The 23,878-nt window shown below is 35.8% G+C and overlaps 1 protein-coding gene across 8 annotated transcripts in view; it reads right to left on the bottom strand.

Moving 5' to 3' along the window:
- Positions 1–23,878, bottom strand: part of CNTN4 (contactin 4) — a 935,293-nt gene that overhangs the window by 699,928 nt on the left and 211,487 nt on the right. For all 8 annotated transcript variants that reach the window (XM_032325555.1, XM_032325501.1, XM_032325492.1 and 5 more), the window contains one exon: positions 677–733. The gene's annotated coding sequence lies outside the window, so the exon portion shown is untranslated. The remainder of the gene's footprint in view (positions 1–676; positions 734–23,878) is intronic.

Raw genomic sequence — 23,878 nt, 5'->3', positions numbered from 1 at the left:
CTCCCTTAGAGCCTTCAGAGAGTAGGACTGTGACTTCACTTTCATTTCAGACTTCTAAACTACAGAACTATGACAAAAATAAATTGCTGTTGTTTTCATTCACCCAGTTCATGGTACTGTGTGATAGATAGCAGCCTTAGGAAATAAAAACAGGTATTTCACTTTATTGCATCTGAATATTTTATGAAGGAAAAAACTTGCATGTATCATAGATCATGAGTAATACTGCTTGTGTTTTAACCCTAAAAGGCTTCAATTTTAAGACCTGAATACATGTAGGATTTAGTAACTTAATATTTGTGTTGATTTGACTGATAAAATGTCTTTTCCTATAAAATCACTTGGTAAAAGTGCAAAAACTTTTACTTCATTCCCAATACTCTTTCCATGATGCCAAATTCAAAAGTTTTTCAATTATCAAATTAATCTGAGCCACAGAGCAGCTACCACAAGTATCTTCTCCAGAGAGACTTGGGAAAGTTCTCAATTTCCCATTGTCAAGTCCTAATTTACTTGATTTCACTATCTTCATTAACTTCAACCTTCAGAAAAACACTTAAAATGATCTCATAGCATCAGTCTGTAAGGAACAAATCTCACTGTTTCCATAAAAACTAAGGATGCTAAACCAAAGGTAAAGTGAAATAAAGACAATCTTCCCTTGTGGGAAGCTTACCTTTTAGGGCAGTTCTTCGGACCACATACTGTTGGAGGTATTTTATATCAAAGATCCCTAGAATAAAATTAAAAATATACAAATAAATACAATTTTCAAGTATAAATAAGCTATGGGAAGCTGATACTTAACTATTGCCATTCTAAAATTAAATTAGGAGGAAAAGAAAACTAAATATGGTCATTATGAATTTCCAGCTTGATAGAATTGCCCAGACTAGGAGCCAGGATGCCACATTCCTTTCTCTGCTTTGTCTCCCACTAGCTGTGTGACTTTTGACAAGTCAATTCACCACTCAAGCCTTTCTTTGTTAGTATAATGGCTCTAGGAGCCTGTGATATTTTGTGATATTCAGATTCAATAAAAAAGACAATTTCTAAAGAAACTATATTATAAAAGCTTAATAAAATAATGAAACGGTGAACAATGAACTAGAAAATATCTGGTGGCTTTTGCCAGAGATATGAATATGGAAAATGAGACTAACAATAACAAAAACAAAATACTCTTTCCATAAATAGGGTATTATATCTTCTCTTAAAGCCACCAAGTTAAACTTTAATTGCAAAATAATTCTGTGCCTGAGAGTAATTTCCCCTGAAGCAATACTGTTTCCCTCTAAGGAAAAATATATATACACAATACTACAGAGAATAAATGCATATATTCATACCTTCATGTTTATGTATATATCTTGTAACCAAGTTTCTATTGTAGATAACTTTACTTCTGAACAAAATAATTGTCTTTTAATTTTTTATAATTAAAAATATTTTATGTAGATCAATATAGATTGGTCACTCAGAAATATCTTTATACAAGTCTAATCTAATTTACATTTAAATATAGTATAATTTATTAATATAGAAATATTGTGTTTTCCTGATTAACCATAAATACATTATCATTTATTAATTTTACGGTGGCCCCTGCTGGGTATCATAATAATTCATCAATTTTTAAGCACCTAACTATGTTTACTTTCAAGTTAATATCAATAATGTCCAGAAAGTAAGAACCAAATAGGTCTTCTTTATATTGTTAATATATCCAGAAATGTAATTTATCTTTTTTTAATGTCTTTCCTTATATATTCCCCCCAAATAAATAAAGTGCCACCGATGATTATGACAAATGAATCATTTCTTATGAAACAGACAAAAATCCCATATTCAAGTTAATAATGAATCACAAATAAATCACCATTTGTTTTATATTACTGTGGTCAGTCACCAGCTCTATGTATGTGAGTTGGCTACCAAAGTTCAGTATGTACCTCAAAGTCTAACTTTTTGTTACATTAGGGATAGCCACAGATAAGAATGCAAACTTCTATGTATAACTACTGGCATCTCTTGCAACTCTAGCTTACACATCAGTAACAATTGCTAAAAAACGATAATAAACCAGAAAAAACAAAAACTACAACTATGATCAAGGGTTCATTCTTTCTTTTCAAGTATTACTAAAACATGACATACACACACATATATGTACATATGTACAAAAAATATTCTTCACAGAGTGCAAGTAGATATCATACTTGTGCAGTGATAGATATAGATTTGAAATGAAAACTTAGGTTTCAATTTTATTTATTAGATAATAATCATGTTCCTCTTTTTTAAAAGCACAAGTTATGGAACAGAGAGCTGCCCAAGATGGGATAATGGCTCAATTATTTACTTGCCATGTAATCTTGAGCAATTCATTAACTAACATAAGCCTCAATTTCCCCTGTAAAGTGGGGACAACAGCATTATTCAGCCTCAAAGAACAACCAAAAATTCAATGACATAATCCAATTTAGGTATTCAATCTTCTACCTGGCATATGGCACACCAGTAGTAACATTATAATAACAGTGGTGAAAGATTCTTATCTATCATAAATAGTTTTTCATAAAGAAGGATTATACATAAAAAAGTAAAGTCAGCACTGAAAAGCAATACATCCTAATATTTTCCCACTGTCTAAAATATTTAGCATTAGGGGAGCCTGGATGATTCAGTCAGTTAAGAATCTGCCTTATGTTCAGGTCATGATCCTGGGGTACTGGGATGGAGCCCCAGTTAGGGATCCTTGCTCAGCAGGGACTCAGCTTCTCCTTCTCCTCTGCCCCTCTCTGTTCCTGCTCTCTTGTGGGGGCACACACACTCTCTCTCAAGTAAATAAATAATCTTTTAAAACATTTTTTTTAAAAACTGAAATATTTAGCATTAAATTCATCCCTTTGATTTTTGGAATTGCTCCCAGAGGGAACACTGGTTAAAAGAAATTACCTGTGAGATGGGTTAACATCAAGAACACATTTATCTGATTTGTTAGCTGTCACAGAGCAAAGAACAACACCCAGAAGAATGGAAGGCAGGTTGGAAGGGTTGGAAAAGTAAGCAGGAATATCCAGGAATGATCCCAAGAAGGTCTCTGAATCAACATTTGCACCTTAAAAATTTTAGCCCATCCACAGCTCCTGGAAAGGACTGCCCTATGTACTGTGTAATTAAATCTAAGTGGCAACAGTGATTGAACAAGGAGGAATGCTTGACCCACATTAAACCTAATAGGATTCTCTCTCAGAGATTCTAAACTGCACCACTGAGAATTCAAGGCAGGTACAGGAAGAATTACTGTAAAAGAAACTTGTGTGTTGAGAAATCAGAGAATGGAAAAGACGTTCTGGAAAAACTATGATTGGGATAATATACATCCTGAATCCTAATCCCCATGAGAAATGAAGTATTAAAAATAAAAGGGGTGACAAGTAGCCATATCTCCTGCCTTTTCAAGTTCTTCTAGGGTCAGGTTTTACCCAGTTTTCTGTTCTTAGACTGCAATTACTGCCTGACATATGGTTTCAACAGCCCTTCTCTTTATGTGAACTAGGGTACATTTCTACAACTTGCAAGTAAATGATTGTTGGTTGAGAAATGAGCCCACTGAAAGCAAGCTTTCTGTGGGTAATATGAAGTCCCAGCTATGTGCCTAAAGGAACTGAGGAAGACCTATACATGAGCAATATAAAGAAACAACAAAAATCACCCCACAACATTATTTGCAAGAAAATCTACATACACAAATTTTCTTGGCTCATAAATATGATTCATACTCAGCTGTTTCTTACTATTATAGACCAACAGATTTTATATTTACATTCATTTATTTATTCCAAAAATAGTTACTGGGAAAATAAACAGAAAAAATCCCTAACTTCACAATATTTGCTGACAAATCAAGCTACTACTCTACTCAGCCACCACCACCCAAACAAACATCATCAAAATAAATGTAAAAACATAATAGACTCTTCTCTATATATTTCAGTCTGTTTCTCTTTTTGTTGCCTTTTTTTTGTTTGTTTTTTAGATTCTACATATACATGAAGTCATATGGTATTTGTCTTTCTTTTGTCTGACATATTTCACTTAGTATAATACCTTTTAGGTCTATTCATGTTGTCAAAAATGGCTAGATTTCATTCTTTATGGCTGAGTAATATTCCATTGCATATATATACACATCTTATCCAACCAAACATCTGTTGATGGGCACTTAGATTATTGGTTCAGAATCTTGGTTACTGTAAATAATGCTGCAATAAATATAGGGGCATATAAGTCTTTTCAAATCAGCATTTTCTTTTCCTCACGGAAATATTCAGAGTGGAAATACTGGATCATACGGCACTTTTCTTTTTTGTTTTTTATTTTTTTGAGGAAACTCTATACTGTTTTCCATAGTGGCTGCACCAATTAACATTCCCACTAACAGGGCACAAAGGTTTCTTGTTCTCACACCCTCACCAAAATTTCTCATTTTCTTTAACATTTGTTATTTATTGTTATTTATTGTCTTTTTTGATAATAACCATTCTGACTGGTATAAAGTAATATTGGGGATTTGCTGTTTGCCAAAATGGGGATAGGGGATTAAGTGAAATAAGTTAAAGGGATTCAAAGGTATAAACTTCCAATTATAAAGTAAATAAATCATGGGGATGAAAAATACATCTTAGTGAATATAGTCAATAATATTGAAATAACTTTTTGTGGGGGCGCCTGGGTGGCTCAGTGGGTTAAAGCCTCTCTCTGCCTTCGGCTCAGGTCACGACCTCAGGGTCCTGGGATGGAGCCCCGCATTCAGGCTCTCTGCTCAGCAGGGAGCCTGCTTCCTCCTTTCTCTGGCTGCCTCTCTGCCTTCTTGTGATCTCTGTCTGTCAAATAAATAAATAAAATCTTAAAAAAAAAAAAAAAGAAATAACTTTTTGTGATAACAGGATTTATGGTGATCATTTTGTAATGTATACAATTATGAAATCATTATGTTATACACCTAAAACTAATATATTACACATAAACTGTATTTCAATTTTAAAAAAAAAAAAATCAGAGTATTATTTTTGAAATAATCCTCTTTACACAATCATAACATTTCAGGATTGTAATGAATTTCATTGTCCTGTTACATTCAACAGGTTTCTAAAATGACAATAATCACAGTGTGCTTACCACCCACCTATAAACACGTATCTTTTCTTGTAGGTCTATATGTCTCTGTCTTGTCTTACTCTTCAATTTAAAGTTGTAGAGCTTTGTACAACCTAGTCTAAAACAATTATTCCTTAAATATGTGCTGAGTGAATGAAAGGATCCAAATTAAAAACTAAGCAAGGGACATGTAACTTAAAAATTAATTCTGTATCTGGGATGCTTGGGTGGCTTAGTCAGTTAAGTGTCTGCCTTTGGCTCAGGTCATTGGAAGTCCCACATCAGCCTCCTTTGCTCAGCGGGAAGCCTACTTCTCCCTCTGCTTCTCCCTGCTGTTCCCCTTGCTTGTGCTTTCTTTCTCTCTGACAAATAAATAAAATCTTTGAAAAAAAAATAATTCCACTTCTACCATATGTTTTCTTGACTGCTCTTAAAAGGAAACTTCTAAAGATGCTTACAAAGGTATTGAGAAGTTCTTGATTTTATAATTAGGAATTACTTACTTTCCACTGGGGGGGCGGGGAAATGTTGAACAGCCATATTCTTACCAGGGGGAAAGTGATTTAGTTAAAACTTTTCATCTTAAATGCAGCCAGCACACTCAAGAGATAAATAAGGTAGGTAGACACACAATACCATTCCTTATAAAGGGGTAAAGATACATGCATTATTCTTGGCTACTTTTGCCATGCTTTATGCAGGGAAAGAAACTGTGCATCCATTAGAGGCAAGAGAGTAACAGCCTCCTCTGAACAAGAACATGAGGAAAGGCTTTCATTTTATTCACTTTCTTTAAGTTCTGTTTCCTTATGCATAAAAAGAGCCTAATAATTATGTATCTACCTTACATTGTTTTTGTGAGGGCAGAATGAGATAATCCATGCAAAGAACAGTGCCCAGTTTATAATATGCACAAAATATTTAATTATCTTTTAAAATTACTGAAAATTTATTAAATTTTCCAATGTTAAATCTATACAATTTATCTGCTATTATAACACCTTGAAATTATGGTTCATATTTAGTTGTGGCTTTTATTATAAACTCTAAAAAGTCACATGTAGGAGTAGACAGAAAATTAATATATGAATAAATGGATGAATCTCCCTCTGTTCAGAATGATTGGGTCTATGAGTTTTGAACATATCAGCTGGTGTCAACAGAAGTGCATTGGCTTTATTATAATATAAAGAAATCAGAAATCCACTAATGACTGCAGAGCTTCTTGGTTAAATGCAAATAGAAAGAGATAGCAGCTGGCAAATACTGGGTCAAAAAGGATTTTTACTCTGGAGAACAGAAGTCCTGATCTAGACCCTTGCCAAATACCTCAGAAGTAAAAAGTGTGTTAAATACTTATTCAGAACAAAATAATCTTTTCCAAGTGACAGTTAAGAGTATGAAAATTTTCCTAATTAAAATGCTAAAACAAAAACAACCAGATGAGGCATTCCTAATTCTTTCAGTTCTCACAGACATTGGAAGCAAGAAGAGAAGACAGTGGTCTCATCACTTCAGCAAACTTTTTCCCTTTCATTAGGGTCAGACGTGTGTCTACCTAATAATACACATGTACAAGATCACTGTCAGCTACAAGTGTCCTATAATTGTAATCATCCTTCATATCATGCCTTTAAATAATCAGTAGATAACAAATGGACTCTAAACTCAGATCTGAAGCTAACCTTTGCCATCTACCTTCTACTAGAACTCAAGCTAGTTATTTAATCTCTTACAGTCTCAGTTTCCCAACCTAAAAATCAGGAACAGTATTGCAAGGTTCTAGTAAATAAAAAATGAGAATGCATGACAACTATCTGGTCTTTAAAAGGTATTCAATAAATGAAACCAAAATTATTGCTTTCTTTGAACATGAGAGGAAGGCATGAAGTAAGAGGGGAAAAATTCATTTACTGTTTATATTCTTGAGGCATATTTAAGGGGATTCCTTACATCCATCCTAATTTACTTAAATTATAAATGGCATTTTCCATCACTGAATTGGTGAGTACTTCTTTTTCAGGGGTGTTTACTTCTATTACAGATTTTAAAACCCAACCTGAATTTTCTGTGGGAGGTAAAGGTCACAGAGTTATTAAATTATCCATGTTTATTTCCTAACTTTCCTTTAGCTTCACTTGATATTAATTTAGTATTAACATCCAGGTTATTAAACTAATACTAAGCTAGAGATTACATTTAAATACATTTTTCAGTGGGAAGTGGGATGCATTTATCGTGCTGTCTAGCTACAAGCAAACAAATGGTCATTTGATTCTTTTATCATTATCCCAATGAATAATATCAACCACAGAGATCACTAATGGGTTTCCCCCACGCACTCAAAGTAAACAACAATACAACATGATACATAACAAGCTTTAGAGTTATTAAGAGATAATCATATCCTTGGGACTTTCACTGGGCATAATAAGTGGCACTGCTAGAATATGATTATCTCTCGATAACAAGGGTCCCTGCAGCTTTCACAAAGTGAGAAAAAAAAGTCATTACTGTAGGGAAAATGTGTATTTATTTTACTGAAACATAAAGCTGACAATTTCAACTAATGAATAGTGGCTCTCCCTGAGATGACAGTATTACACAGTGTAGGAGGTTTCATATCAAGGTTACACAGGCACCATCACCTTGAGGATTCTGGCTTGAAGAGCCATATTCTGGAAGACTAATTTCTGGGGTCTTGACTACAAAGTAAACAGGACTGGAAGATGCTTAAGAGACTAGAGATCTATGCATCTATTTAAGACAGAGAGAGGACTGAAAATAGCGATGGGAATGGCTTATGCTGCTTATCAGTTGTAAGGTTAGAAACGTGATATTCTGAGCTTCACAAGTTGTCCTGATGTAACATAATTAGGGCAGCTCACTTGAGGGGCTATAAACAGATGGTCCAGTTGACATGAGGTCCCAAGACGAAAACCAGTGACATCAAAATAGGAAATGGTGGTACCTAGATTTAGAAATAGAAGAGCAGAAGAAAGAAAGGGCCATGCATCTTTCACACCACTCTCTAGGAAATGAAAAAAGTTTATTCATGAGAAAAGAGATTTACTTAAGAGTTTAATCATCAAGGGGTGCCTGGGTGGCTCAGTCCATTAAGAGTTTAACTGTTGATTTCGACTCAGGTCATGATTTCAGGGTTGTGAGATTGAGGCCCATATTGGGCTCCACTCTACTCACCTAAAATTACTCAGAATGGTGGTAATTTCTGATCTAACTCACAAGAAATAGACAACAGCTACTCCTCAAGTCTCTGTTTATTAATCAATAAAATGGGTAAATTAAAACCTTCCTCAGAATTACTGAGAAAATTAAATATTGAGTTTAAAAACACCATATAGGGACACCTGGGTGGCTCAGTGGGTTGAGCGTCTGCTTTTGGCTCAGGTCATGATCTCAGGGTCCTGGGATCGAGTCCCACTTTGGGCTCCTTACTCAGTGGAAAGCCTGCTGCTCCCCCTGCTTGTGCTCTCTCTCTCTGACAAATAAATAAATGAAATCTTTAAAAAAGAAAAAAAAAAGGAATGATCATGTTTAAAAAAATAAAAAAATAAATAAAAGCACCATGTAATGATAAAATGCTCTATATTTATCTGTATTTGTCTCTATATTACTGATATTTGGAGAGATTACTTTCATTAACCTTAAAATGAGATAAGAATGCATCATTTCTCAAAGGGTCTGCAAGTGATACAACTTAATTTTATTTGTAAGAGATAATACTAGTAGAAAATAAATAAAAGTTATTTTGTTGTAATATTGCTTGGAAATGCAAACTTGGTATTGTGGCTCATAAGACATTATCCAAAAAAAAAAAAAAAAAAAAAAAACTGAAGTCTTAAAATATGTGTAAAGGTATTTTAGGAGATTACAAACCAACCAGAGATTCCATTCTCAAAATCAGTGATTGTCAACTGGAGGCAATTTTTTGGCAAAGTCTGGAAACATTTTTGGTTGTACAGATTAGGGATGGGCGTGTGAGGCTGGTATGCCACTGACATCTAGTGAATAGATGACAAGGATACTTGCTAAATATAGGGTCTATTTTGCACTTAACTCTATTTGCACTTAACTCATAATTTGAATGATCTCCATCAGTAGGTGTTCATCCGTACAATTCAGGTCTGTGAAAAACTACTTCATCTGCCTCTACATCCTAGGGATAGAAATAGAAGATAATTCACTTCAAATTATTGAGCCCATATACAAATGTGGGATTCTTAGCCCCTTAAATTTCCATTAAGGAAAATTATCAGGTTTGGCTAAATTCAATTCTGTCTTTCCCATTGGGAAAACATAGGGGAAATATCAAAGTGTTGGTAATGTGCAAAGCCAGAAAATGAAATTTTCCAGGGTTCACCATTATCACAAAAACTTGGAACAGCTATAATGACAACCTGTCACTCTGCATTTCTAAGACATATATTATGCCAGTGCTTGACATTCCACAACAGCCCAATATGTCACATTATGTGACATGATATAAAAATATATTGGACACTTAGAATTTGATATTTCCTATAAGTGCATGCTCTTTATCTGAGTTTCACCAATTCAGGGAAAGGAAATACCTACATTTCTGCAGAGCAAATGGAAGACAAATGAAATGATGTATAAATCACAGCAAGTAACTGTAGAATGACAGAATCCAAATATTTTCACATGGGTAATTTCATATACTCTAACAAGAAATACAGCAAAGAGTAGTGATTGAGAGTACAGAATCTGGCTTTCAAAACTCAAATCTCCATATCCTACTTCAGTAACCTTCAGCAAATTACTCACTTCCCTCCCCACCTTACCTTCTTCATGTACTAAATGAAAGTACTAATCCTATTTTCTTCTTTGGGCTATTGTGAGAATTATATACATTAACGTTGACCAAATGCTCAATACACAGTTAAGGATATTAAATGTACTTTTTAATAAAAAGAGACACCTCTAGTTTTATATTTTTAAATAACTTTTCGCAGATATCACTGGTTCCTTTTCTTGAGCCTATTGTTCTGCACTGTCCTGTTCTCATAAGCTGCAATGGACTTCATTCCCGGAGACCACTGTGTAACTGTTCAATTTGTTGAGCGGGAATTAAATACACAGTGCATACCTGTATGCAATAAAGGACATAATGGAGTGCAGGGTAACGGAAACAATGTCTGAAGGTCTAATGGGCTTTCAGTCTGGTTCCTCAAAGGCAGAAAATATGTTCATGGCCATAAATGACATCTACAAACAGATATCCCTTGTTTCTTGAAAGTTCATATCATGCTAATTCACTATTGGGAAAGACCTACATTAGCAGAGCACATGAATCTGAAGAGGATTTTCATTTTTATTAAAAAAAAAAAAAGACAGCAAAAAGCACAAACAGTGTTCAGTGTTCATTCTGTATTATGTAGTTATAAAGGCAGTGCACACACTGAACACACCACCAAGCTCGTCCCCAGGAACTACACTCCGCATCAAGCCATGGCAGTTTTGACACAGAACTGTGTCTAAAAGCATTTGTGCTTTACTTTGATTTATTTTGGGCAATTTTTTTAAAGTTTGATTTGTCAGGGAGAGAGAGAGAGCACACACAAGGAGGGGGAGCAGGCGGCAGAGGAAGAGGGAGAAGCAGGCTCCCTATGGAGCAGGAAGCCCGACACAGGGCTCGATCCAAGGACCCCAAGATCATGACCTGAGCTAAAGGTAGACACAGGAATCCCTATTTTGGTCATCTTAAAAAGATGTGTACCAAGCTATTGGAAAAGTCTGAGAGAGGTTATTTTTGGGGACTGAGAAGGTTCAAAAATTTTCTATATAAACTAATGGTAATTGTTTTTTGCCTTATGCCATTAGGGCTATGAAAGCTTTCACAGAAACACTCTACTTTCAGAAAGCAGGGGAAACTCATAATGGAAACTGTGGTAAGGGCTCTGAAGTGCAATTTCAATTCAAAAAATAGGGATCAGAGGGTCACAGTTTTCAGAAATGTGGTCCTAGAACTTCTGGTGGTACATATTATTATTTTTATTTTCTGAACATTTAAAATCTATGTGTACTTATGTTTGTATAAATATATATTTTTGCATTTATTTTCCACTTATATCACAGTTTCTTCTATTTCTATTATTGATATAATTGTACATATGAATGTTCTTCATATGTACAATTACTTAAAAATTCATTAGATTTATAAAAAATGGTAAATAGAAAATATGTACCAATGTTAAGAAATATGATCATAGTATATAAATGTCCAGAATTGGTAGAGAACTGATATATAAAAAGCGAAATTCTGTATGAATAGTTAGGTCTAAGAGTCCAGAATTTGGAGGGAGGGCAGTTTACAAACATCACTCTTACTTTTTACTAGAAACATCTATTTATTCTGGTTCTCTGGAGGAGGATTACTAGTTCCCACCACCATAGCTGAGAACATGAAACCTTTCCCAGATCCACTGCTGTACCATGCTTTTCTTTAAAGAGAGAAGTCCTCATTACATAGTGACACATTTTCAAGGGAAACACAACACAATCTAAAATACAAAGCATGACTTGATTTTCTTCCCCAAAGAGGAAGAGACCAGCTGATGTAAAAAAGTCAAGTACCTCCTGAACAAATGGCCACTGAACCTGAGAACAAATCTGAAAGGTCAGTATGTGTTTACAATATCATTGAATATTTTTCTATTACCATGAAGAATGAAATAGCAACGAAACAGCATAAAGGAGATGAAAGAAATAATATTTTACAACTTACGGAATTGAACTACACACACAATAATTTCCAGGATTGATTTCCTGTCTACTTTTGAAGCAAATAGCCATCAATTTGGAAATCCATGCACAAGTATGTGAAGAATGTAAACATTTCCTACTCAGCAGGAAATTTCTTTAGGTTTCTTGAAAGAAATTTAATGCTGTACACACACACACACACACACACACACACACACACATATACTAAGGATTGCATAATTCATATCAACTTGAAATTTCCCTAGTTCACTATAAATCAGTTATGGCTTAACTGAACTCCAGGGTAGGCACTGCGACATTTGAAACACTTCAAAAAATCATATTGGTGTCCTACACCTTCACAGGTAGAAAACTGTTCTGTATATAGTCCAAATCCAAGAAAGTCTGGTGAATTGGTAAGAAATGGCCACTGAGTTAGAGAAATGTCAGTTCAAACCTAACTACCGCATTTATTCCTTTCTGACCAGAAGCAAAGCATTCTCTCTTAGCTTCAAACTCTACATTTATAAAATGGAGACCAGGATACCTTTATTGCCCAGAGCCAAGCACTTAGTACTAGTTTCAAAACCGGTGGCAGCCACTTCTATTCTTGCTTCAACTGAAACCTCACTGCTTCATTCTCTCCACATAATGGAATAAGTCACCTGATGAAAGAGTTGTCAGACTAAAGTTATAGAAATTACTGCTCAATTTCTCCTCATAGTGGGTATACGCAAAAGTATATTTCCTTAACGATTTGCTTAATTCCCTAAAATAAATATTTCTTTTCACCCTGAACCATTATAATTTTCACACACACACACACACACACACACACACACACGCACACACAAAATTAGCTCAAACACCATAGGAAATGTTCCACATTTCTTTCTTTTTTTCTTTTTTTTTTTTTTCTCCACATTTCTTGATAGTACACTTCTGTTAGGAAAAAAATAACACTTCTAACTATACATTTTTAGTTCTAAAGTATACAAATGTATTGTTATGTTATTAAATTATACACATAACTAAATATAAGCAATTATTTAAGATGATATAAAATACCTAAGTTCTCATCTGTCCCCCAATCTTAAATAGATATACTTGGCTATGTCTCAACATTTATCTCACCATCAGTAAGTCACTTTTTGTAAAGAAACACCTAAATACAGGAAAAACTGAAAACTTCCAATTTTGGTCTTTTTAGAGTAATGAGTATTTCTTATTTTAACCTTGTAAACTACTGTAAAACTTAAAAAAAATGAAGAAACTGATTTCAGGCATTGGACAACAGACAGCACAAAGCTGTGATCATTTAGAGAAAGGACACACATGAGATGAGCTCCTAGTTTATCCCAACTTTATTTCTGTGGGCACTTTCCAGACCACAGGAAATGGAAGTGAAGCCCAAACTGAGAGCAGTGGTTTCACTGGGTAAAACAAAGATTAGATTTCAGGGCTATCTGCAGTTTGGACTTTACAGGGTAAGATAATAAAAAGGAGGGTGCTGTCCAAAGAATGATCTGTACACCTCTGCATAGAGGTCCACTTGAGTCATTGGCTGAACACTAAATAGTAGGGCCCAGAGGAGTTTCTCAAGGCCTGGCAGAGAATGGCCACTAATGGAACTGAGAACGGATTCCATGGCTCTCCCAGGGCTGGAGATGTGGAAAATACTTTGTGAACACTCCACGTATTCAATGGAGGCCATAAAAAGGTACATCCTTAAATTTTTGAGACAGAATGGGGGTCTACTGATATGTACCATTTTAAAATTTAAAAATGAAACTTTTAAAAATACTTATTCATTTAACAATGATAATAAATCCAATACTCATTAAGATAAATAGCACATCTTAAGGGGAAAAACTGCATTATCTGAAACAAAAAAATAGAGATAAGAGTACACGTTTTACACATTTGCAAATTGTTTAAAGGTTTGGCTCAGGGGCTCCTGGGTGGCTCAGTTGGTTAAGCATCTGCCTTAGGATCAGGTCATGATCCCAGAGTCCTGAGAATCGAGCCCTCCATAGGGTTTCCTGCTTGGTGGGGAGTCTGCTTCTCATTCTCTCTCTACCTCCATGCTCTCTCTCCCTCTCAAATAAATAAATAAAATCTTTAAAAAAAAAAAAAAAAGTTTGACTCAATAGAAGATAATTTGATCCCTCTATTTGTCTCTATGTTTAGTCTTACATGATATCACATGTCATATAGCCTCTGCAAAAGTCCACTGAACACTTGTAAGAAACTGAGACAAAGACAAATCTCAGTATTCTGAAAAAAAGCTTCAAAATGTTGATCACCTGAGGGACGCCTGGGTGGCTCAGTTGGTTGGACGACTGCCTTCGGCTCAGGTCATTATCCTGGAGTCCTGGGATCGAGTCCCACATCGGGCTCCCAGCTCCACGGGGAGTCTGCTTCTCTCTCTGACCTTCTCCTCGCTCATGCTCTCTCACTGTCTCTCTCTCAAATAAATAAATAAATAAATCTTTAAAAAAAAAAAAAATGTTGATCACCTGAAAATCTTAGTCACCTCCTCAGGGTTCCCTGAACCAGACTCTAAGAATACTAACAGGATACCTTGGAAATAGAAAGGATACCTCTGAGAGATTAAAAGAGTTGGAAAATATATGTGAGCACAATTTGGGCAAAGATTTTTATAAAGGAAGCTCAGCACAGGGGCGCCTGGGTGGCTCAGTGGGTTAAAGCCTCTGCCTTCAGCCCAGGTCATTCCCGGGGTCTTGGGATCGAGTCCCGCATCGGGTTCTCTGCTCAGCGGGGAACCTGCTTCCTCCTCTCTCTCTGCCTACCTCTCTGCCTGCTTGTGATCTCTGTCTGTCAAATAAATAAATAAAATCTTAAAAAAAAAGAAAGAAAGAAAGAAAGAAAGCTCAGCACAATTTTCTTTTCAAAGGATCTCTGATTTGTAAGAGAATCATTCCTTGTGATTCTGTTTTCAGACCTGCAGAATTGGTGGAGGAGGGAAGAGTAGAGAGGGATTCAATGAGCTAGGCTGGTCAAACCCACTGTAAAAGTGCCTGAATTAAGAGAATACTAGCTGCAAGCAGACCTAAATGCGTATTTCCTGAGTTTTAATCTGTGGACTCAGGAAAGGTAGATCCTCTACTTTTGGGGGTATCCTCAAAGTTCTCAGGAGCCACCTATCTCTGTCCCACCAAAATATCAAGAAAAGTCAAGGTTAAAGAGAAACAGCTCAATGAGAGTACAGTTGAAACCTCTGGACACAACACTGCCTAAGGTAAATCTCTGGATTTGTCAAATATACAGTTAAAAGTGACAAAAAAGAGTCTTGATAGTACCAGAAAAACAAAACAAAACAAAACAAAAAAACACATTCCTGCTCCATATAAAGAAACCCATACCTTAAGTTACCTTCTTAGGCTTTTGACTAACCAGAAAGCAGCATAATTTTCATTAAGTTCATGCCTCACAGAACACAAACAGGTTGTTCAGTGTAAAATAGGAGTTTCTCTCTGCCTTAAAAGAAGCAATGCTGGGTGGCTCGGTCAGTGGAGCATGCGGATCTTGATATCAGGGTTGTGAATTTGAGCTTCATGTTAGGCATAGAGCTTACTTAAGAAAAATAAAATCTTAAAAAAAAAAAGGAAGCAATGTCACGGGAAAAATACCGCAGCCACATTGTCTATTTTCTCCGTCATTCCTCTCCTCTCACCCCACATTCTACTCTGAAAACCTCAGCTGACTGAGCCAGACCAAAGCCATGACCCTGGAATTTCATACCATACTCTAGACAATGCTTCTCAGCTGGGAGTGTTTATGCCACCCCCATACCGGAGGGTACTTCGCTATACCTGGAGACATTATTTTACTCACAGTGTGTGTGTTACTGGTATCTAGAGACCAGGGATGTAGCTAAATGTCCTACATTGAACAGAATAGGTTCCATAACAAAGGATTATCCACTCCAAAATGTCCATAACACTGAGACTAAAAAGTACATCGCAAGAAAATAATCTTGGTTTAGGAATTATTTTCCACCATTATCACCCTCTGCCCATCAGCATAAACACAAAGCCACCTGCAGGAAGCAGAACAGTGCCAACACTGGCTGCCTAACTTGCTTGCAACAAGCCCAACACCATTGCACTGTGGCAGGACTGCCCTTCTCAGTCAAGCATGCTTTAGTCCCAGTGCAGTGGGCCCATTCCCCCAGAAAACCAGCACAAACCTCTACCACACCACTTCTTCAACCAGAGAGTGATGCAGGGCCTCTGTTCTAGTAGAGTTGGTATCCGGTCTCATTTCACAAGCAGACCAGAGCACATATATTTAAAATTTGCCACATTCACACCAGGACCAAACACTGCCCAGAGCAGGAAAGCCTCTGCAAATGGCCTAAAGGAAAGAGACTCCAAAACACAACAGCAGAGTGCATGCAGCACACACCAGGGACACTCCCTGAAGCACATATAGGCCATTGGCACTGTATGACCTCTACTTCATAAGGTCATTACTTTCAGAAACAGGAGACATAAGAAACAGAAGAATACAAAGACAACGTGCTAAGACAGAGGAATCTATTCCAAATGAAAGAATTTATCTCAAATAAATTTATCCAAATGAAAGAACAAGACAAGGCTACAGCCGAGATCTAAGCAAAACAGATAAAAATAGCATGACTGATGGAGAATATAATGCAATAAACCTGAGGATACTCACTAGGCTTGAGAAAAAAAATTTTAAAAATCAATGAGACTCTTACCACAGAGTTAAAGAGTTAAAACAGAATCAGTCAAAGATGAAGAGTGCAATAACTAACATTGGAAACAGCTTCATGTAATGAAGAATTAGTATAAGTAGTAGAATGAATTAGTAACCTAGACAAAATGATGGAAAATACTGAAGCTTAACAAAAGAGATAAAGAATTATGCAACGCAACACAAGTATAGACTTAGGGAACTCAGTGATTCCATCAAGCATAATAACATTTGTATTACAGGAATCCCAGAAGAAGAGAAAAGGGGCCAGAAAATTTACTGGAAGAAATGACAGCTGAAAAGTTCCCTTATCTGGGGAAGAAAATAGACATCTAGATTCAGGAGGCAAAAAGAACTCCTATAAAAATCAACAAAAGCAGGCAAACACCAAGACATATTGTAACTAAGTTTGAAAAATATAGCAATAAAGAAAAAATATTAAAAGCGGGGAGACAAAAGAAGCCTGTAACTTACAAGGGAACACCCATAAGGCTAGCTGGAAATTTTGCAACAGAAAATTGGCAAGCCAGAATGGAGTGGCATGATATATTCAATGTGCTGATTGGGAAAAATCTGTAGCCAAGAATACTCTATCCAGAAAAATTATCATTTAGAATACAAGGAGAGATAAAGAGTTTCCCAGACAAAAACTAAAGGAGTTCATGACCACTAAACCAGCCCTGCAAGAAATATTAAAGGGGACTCTTTGGGTGCAAAGGAGAGACCAAAAGTGACAAGGATAAGAAAGAATCAGAGAAAATCTCCAAAAACAATGAAAAACAAATAATGAAATGACAATAAATTCATATTTATCAATAATTACTTTGAATATAAATGGGATAAATGGTCCAATCAAAAGATGTATGGTATTAGAATGGGTAACAAAACTAGACACATCTATATTTGACTTTAAAGAGACTCAGGTTAGACAACAGCCAATTGAAAGTGAGGAGGCAGAGGACCATTTATCACACAAATGGATGTCAAAAGAAAGTTGGAGTAGCAATATCAGACAAACTATACCTTAAAATAAAAACCATAAAAAGAGACAAAGACGAGCACTATATAATCATAAAAAGGCCAATTCGGTAAGAAGATCTAACAATAGAAAATATTTCTGCACCAAATATGGGAGTATGCAAATATAGAAGACAATTAAAAACAAAAATATAATTAAACTAAAGGATAATAACAGAATAATGGTAGGGAACTTTACCACACAACTCCAATCAATGGACAGATCATCTAAACATAAAATCAATAAACATAAAAACAGTGGCTTTGAATATCACACTGAACCAGATGGACTTAAAAGATATATTAAGAACCTTCCATCCTAAAACTAAATACACATTCTTTTCAAATGCACAAGGAACACTCTTCAGCATATATCACATATTAGTTCACAAAACATATCTCAACAAATACAAAAAGTTTGAAATCACACCATATACTCTTTCTGACCACAGTGCTATGAAAACAGAGGTCAACCGCAAGAAAAAAAAAATTTTTAAACACAGGGCGGTTAAACAACATGTTACTATTTTATATGTTGAATGGGTCAACCAGGAAATCAAGGAAGAAATAAAAATATACTTGGAAACAAATACTAATGAAAACACAATGGTCCAAAACCTTTGGGATGCAGCAAAAAGTGGTCATAAGAGGGAAGTATATAGCGCACCTGGGTGGCTGTTAAATGTCTGCCTTCAGCTCAGGTCATGATACCTGGGGTCCTGCACTGGAGAGTCTACTTCTCCCTCTCCTTCCAGCCTTTTCTCCGCTCATGCTCTTTATCTCTCTCTCTCTCAAAACAAATAAAATCTTTAAAGGGGAGGGGGACGCCTGGGTGGCTCAGCTGGTTAAGCATCTGCCTTCAACTTGGATCATGATCCTGGGGTCCTGGGATTGAGTCCTGCATTGGGCTCCCTGCTCTGCAGAGAATCTGTTTCTCTCTCTGCCACTCCCCCAACTTGTTCTTTCAATCTCTCTCTTTCTCTCCTTCTCTCTCAAATAAATAAAATCTTAGAGAGAGAGAGAGAGAGAGAGAGAAGGAAGTATATAGCAATTCAGGCCTACCTAAGGAAGCAGGAAAAATCTCAAATATTTTAACCTTACACCTAAAGAAGCTAGAAAAAGAACAACAAAAGAAACCTAAAGCCAGAAAAAGAAGGGAAATAAATAATAGAGATTAGAGCAAGAATAAGTAATATAAAAACTAGAAAAACAATAGAATAGATCAATGAAACCAGGAGATAGTTCTTTGAAAAGAATCAATAAAATTGATAAACTTATAGCCAGACTCATCAAACAAAACAAAACGAAACAAAAACAAAAACAACCCACCCATAACCTAAATAAATAAAATCAAAACTGAGAAAGGACAAATAACAACCAATACACAAAAATACACAATTATAGGAGAATGTTATAAAAAACTATATGCCAATAAATTGGACAACCTAAAGCAATGTAAGGTAAGTTTCTAGAAACACACAAACTACCAAAACTGAAACAGGAATAGAAAACTTGAACAGACTGATAACCAACAAAAATTGAATCAGTAATCAAAAACTCCCAGCAAACAAAAGTCTTAGGCCAGATGGCCTCATAGGATAATCCTATCAGACATTTAAAGAAGAATACCTATTCTTCTCAAACAATTCAAAAAGTAGAAAATGATGGAAAACTTCCAAATTACCCTGTTGTCCTAGCAACAGCAATAAGACAACAAAGAAATAAAAGGCATCCAAATTGGCAAGGAAGAAGTAAAATCTCATTATTTGATGACACTCTATAGGAAACCGAGAAGACGCCACCAAAAAAAAAAAAGTGCCAGAACTGATACATGAATACAGCAAAGTCTCAGGATACAAAATCAATGTACAGAAAATCTGTTGCATTTCTAGGCAGCAATAATGAAGCACCAGAAAGAGAAATTAAGGAATCAATCACATTTATAATTCCACCAAATCAGTAAGATACCTAGGAATAAACTTAAGCAAAGAGGTGAAAGATTTGTACTCTGAAAAGTACTAAGCCCCGATGAAAGAAATTGAAGATAACTCAAAGAAATGGAAAGAGATCCATTCTCATGGACTGGAAGAACAAGTATTGTTAAAATGTCTATATCACCTAAAGCAATCTGCACATTTAATGCAATCTCTCTGAAAATACCACCAGCACTTTTCAGAGCCAGAATAAACTTGAAATTTGTATGGAACCAAAGAGGACCCTGAATAGCTAAAGCAGTTGGGGTGAGTGGCGGGGAGAGGGTGGGAAGCAAAGCTAAAGGCATCACAGTTACAGACTTCAAGTTATATTACAAACTGTAGTGATCAGAACAGTATAGTACTGACACAAAAATAGACACATAGACCAATGGAACAGAAAAGAAAGCCTAGAAATAAACCCACAATTATATGGTCAATTAATCCCCCAAAAGCAGCAAAGAATATCCAGTGGGAAAAGACATTGTCTTCAATAAATGGTGGGGGATAGCTGAGTAATTACATGCAAAAGAAGAAACCGGATCTTTTTAACAACAAACACAAAAATAAATTCAAACTGGATTAAAGATCTAAAGGTGAGACCTGAAACCATAAAAATCCTAGAGAAGAACATTGCAGCAATCTCTTCAAAATAGGCCATACTCACCTCTTTCTAGATATGTCTCCTGAAGCAAGGGAAACAAAAGCAAAAATAAAAAACTGGTACTACATAAAAATAGAAAGCTTCTACACAACAAAGGAAACAATCAGCAAAACTAAAAGGCAGCCTACAGAATGGGAAAAAATATTTGCTAATGACAAATCCAATAAAGGTTTAGTACCCAAAATATAGAAAGAAATGGTACAACTCATACCTAAAAATGAAATAATTCAATTAAAAATAGGCAGAAGACATGAATGGGCATTTTTTTCAAAGAAGATATACAGATGGCCAACAGAAACATGAAAAAATACTTAACATCAATGATCATCAGAGAAACACAAATTGAAACTACAGTGAGATATCATCTCACACCTGTCAGGATGGCTAAAATTAACAATAGAAGAAACAACGGGTATTAGCGAGGATATGGAGAAAGAGGAGCCCTCTTAGGGCACTGGAGGGAAGGCACACTGGTGCAGTCACTCTGGAAAACAGTATGAAGGTCCCTCAACAAGTTAAAAAATAGAACTATCCTATGATACAGCAATTCCACTACTAGGAATTTACTCAAAAAATACAAAAGTACTGGGACGCCAGAGTGGCTGTTGGTTAAGCATCTGCCTTGAGCTCAGGTCATGATCCCATTGTCCCGGGATCAAGTCCTACATCCGGCTCCTTGATCAGCAGGGAGCCTGCTTCTCCCTCTGCCTGCTGCTTCTCTTGCTTGTGCTCTCTCTCTCTCTCTGACAAAATACAAAAATAATAAGTCAAAGAGTTACCTACATTGTGATATTTACAGCAGCAGCATCTAGAATAACCAAATTATGGAAACAGGCCAAGGGTTAAGTGAGTGTCTAGTGACTGATGAATGGATAAAGAAGAGGTGATACATATACAGACACACACACAATGGAATATTTCTCAGCCATAAAAATGAATGAAATCTAGCCATTTGCAAGGACATGGATGGAGCTAGAGAGTATTATGCTAAGCAAAGTAAGTCAGTTAGAGAAAGACAAATACCATGTGATTTTACTCATATGTAGAATTTGAGGAACAAAACATATGAGCAAAAGGGAAAAACACACACACAGAGAGAGAGAGAGAGAGAGAGAAACCAAGAAACAGACTCTTAACTACAAAGAACAAACTGATCATTACCAGAGGGGAGAGCAGTGGGGATAGGTTAAACAGGTGATAAGGATCAAATAATACACTTGTGATTAGCACCAGGTGTTGTATGGAAGTGCTGAATCACTGTATTATACACCTGAAACTAGTATTACACTGTATGTTAACTAACTGGAATTTAAATAAAAACTTAAAAATAATCATTTTCCATTTTCATAGGGTAGCATTCTCTGGATTGCCAATGCACTACTTAGGTTTCCGAAAACACTCAGGCAATATTATAAGCCCAACACAAAACTTGACTATTTCCCGAAGCTGCTTATATTAATATTGTATTATTCACACTTGAAAGTAATTTAATTTGAGTCAAAGCACTAAAGTAGCCCACATGAGAGTATACACAGATACATGAGCATGTACTTGCTTGCTTATTCAAATCAGAATTGTAATGCCATAGCTGCTTTGACCACAGTGTACCAGAGGAAAGAAAAGGGGGTAAAAGAGCAAAGAAAGGAAAAGAAAGAGGGAAGGAAAGAGGGAAGGAAGGAGGGGAAAAGAGAGAGGGAGGGAGGAAGAAAATCAAAGAACCTTAATTTAATGGGTGGACTATTTGTTTAGCTCCAAAACATGTTCATTTGGTTTGAGGCACACCCTGACTGCAAAAAGAGTAAGTAATGATTTCAACCTAGGAGCTCTGAGAGAAGAAAAAGAGACATCTAAATGTCTCTGTGCACAGAATAAAAAGAACTTGAAGCAGAATGCAAAATGGCACTTCATGGAATTGACCTGAGCTTTCATTGACCAGGTTCTATGAATCTCCATGAAGCCATGGCATGCATGTAAAGACATTCACCCATATTCAAGCTTTCATTCACTTCCCCTTTCCTGTCTGACTTTCTCTCCCCTTGCCATTTACAGTCTGTGCTCCAGAGACAACCTAATGGGGCTTGATTTTGTTACCTCGGCCAGCATTCCTACAGGAGACTTCATCCTGTAATCCTCATCTTTCCAGTGGTGCATGTCTATGAAATTAAAATGGAAGAGATTGATTCCTCAGGTATGTGCCTGCTGTTATTGACAGTCATTCCAGATCAGTCCCTTCGAGGCAAACAGCTCTTGCACGAAAAATACCTTTGCTTATCATAAGCTGAGGCTCTGTGCCACTGAGATGGCAATTTTGGACCCATATGGCAGCAGCCTGAGATGAGCTAGGGTGCTCAGGAGAGTGAACTTAAGCAATCCTATGGTCTTCCCTTAATCTGAAATCCATTAATCTGAAAGTTCCAATTTTTATCCGTTTTAAAGCTCTCATCCCATTACAATACTTCATAATATGCAACTAGTTACTCATTAAAAGAAAGATGTTGCTGGTAGCATATTGCAGACAATTAGAGTTTTAGTATTCCAAATTCTAAATTTTAGTTCCATTTAAAAATTTTATAGTATATTTTCATTGTGGTAAAATATATTTAAAGTAAAATTTAACATTTCAACTATTTTTAAATGTACAATTCAGCAGCTTATGTACACAATTTTGTGCAAACATCACCACCATTCACTCCAGAACTTTTTTTTATCATTCCCAACACAAATGCTACACTCATTAAAAAGTAACTCTCCACTCCCTGGTAACCTCTATTCTGTTTTGTGTTGTTATGAATTTGATTATTCAAAGTACCTCTTAAAAGCAGAATTTTATATTAGTGCTTGTCCTTATGTGTACGGCTTACTTCACTAGATTTTTAAGGTTCACCCATGTTTCAGCACATATCAGAATTTCACTCCTTTGTAAGGCTTAATAATATGTCATTATATGTTCACATTGTATTTCGTTTATTCATCTATTGGTGAGCACATAGGTTGTTTGCACTGTTTGGCTATTGTGAGTAATGCTGCTATGAATACTAGTATACAAGTATTTGAGTCCCTGCTTTCAATTTACAACTTGAGTCACTTTTTGCTCATTTAAAAACACTGCCTGAAAGCCATAACTTGTTATAAAATAAAGTAATATAATAGACATTTTCCATGTGATTTTATGTGACTTTGTGGCATAGGTAGAGAAAATTGTTACGAATATGAACACAGCTACTTAGGGCGCTCAAGTTACGTATTGAAGCATACAAAACAAATCAGGACAAGAGTTCCTAATACTCTTTCTTTCCTCCCAAAATACATTGTCCCTACTACAGATCATGAACATGGATTTTATATAAACCACTATGACTCTATTTCTAAGTAGCTCCCTGTCTTGAAGTTAAAATCAAGGTCAAATCATGTCACTATGTATCATAAGACCCGTCTCTCTATTACAACACAAACAGCCAGGTGATAGACTAGAATAAGGCTTAAATAATTCTGAAGTTAATGTGACCAGGAACGTCCTTCTTATCCAAGTCAATGCATTACTTCACTGGTTTCACAAATGGAAAACTGAGATATT

This window comes from Mustela erminea, chromosome 1 (assembly GCF_009829155.1).
Source record: "Mustela erminea isolate mMusErm1 chromosome 1, mMusErm1.Pri, whole genome shotgun sequence".
Taxonomy (NCBI): domain Eukaryota; kingdom Metazoa; phylum Chordata; class Mammalia; order Carnivora; family Mustelidae; genus Mustela; species Mustela erminea.
Note: the sequence above shows the minus strand (reverse complement) of the source record. Positions and strands in the feature narration are given on the sequence as shown.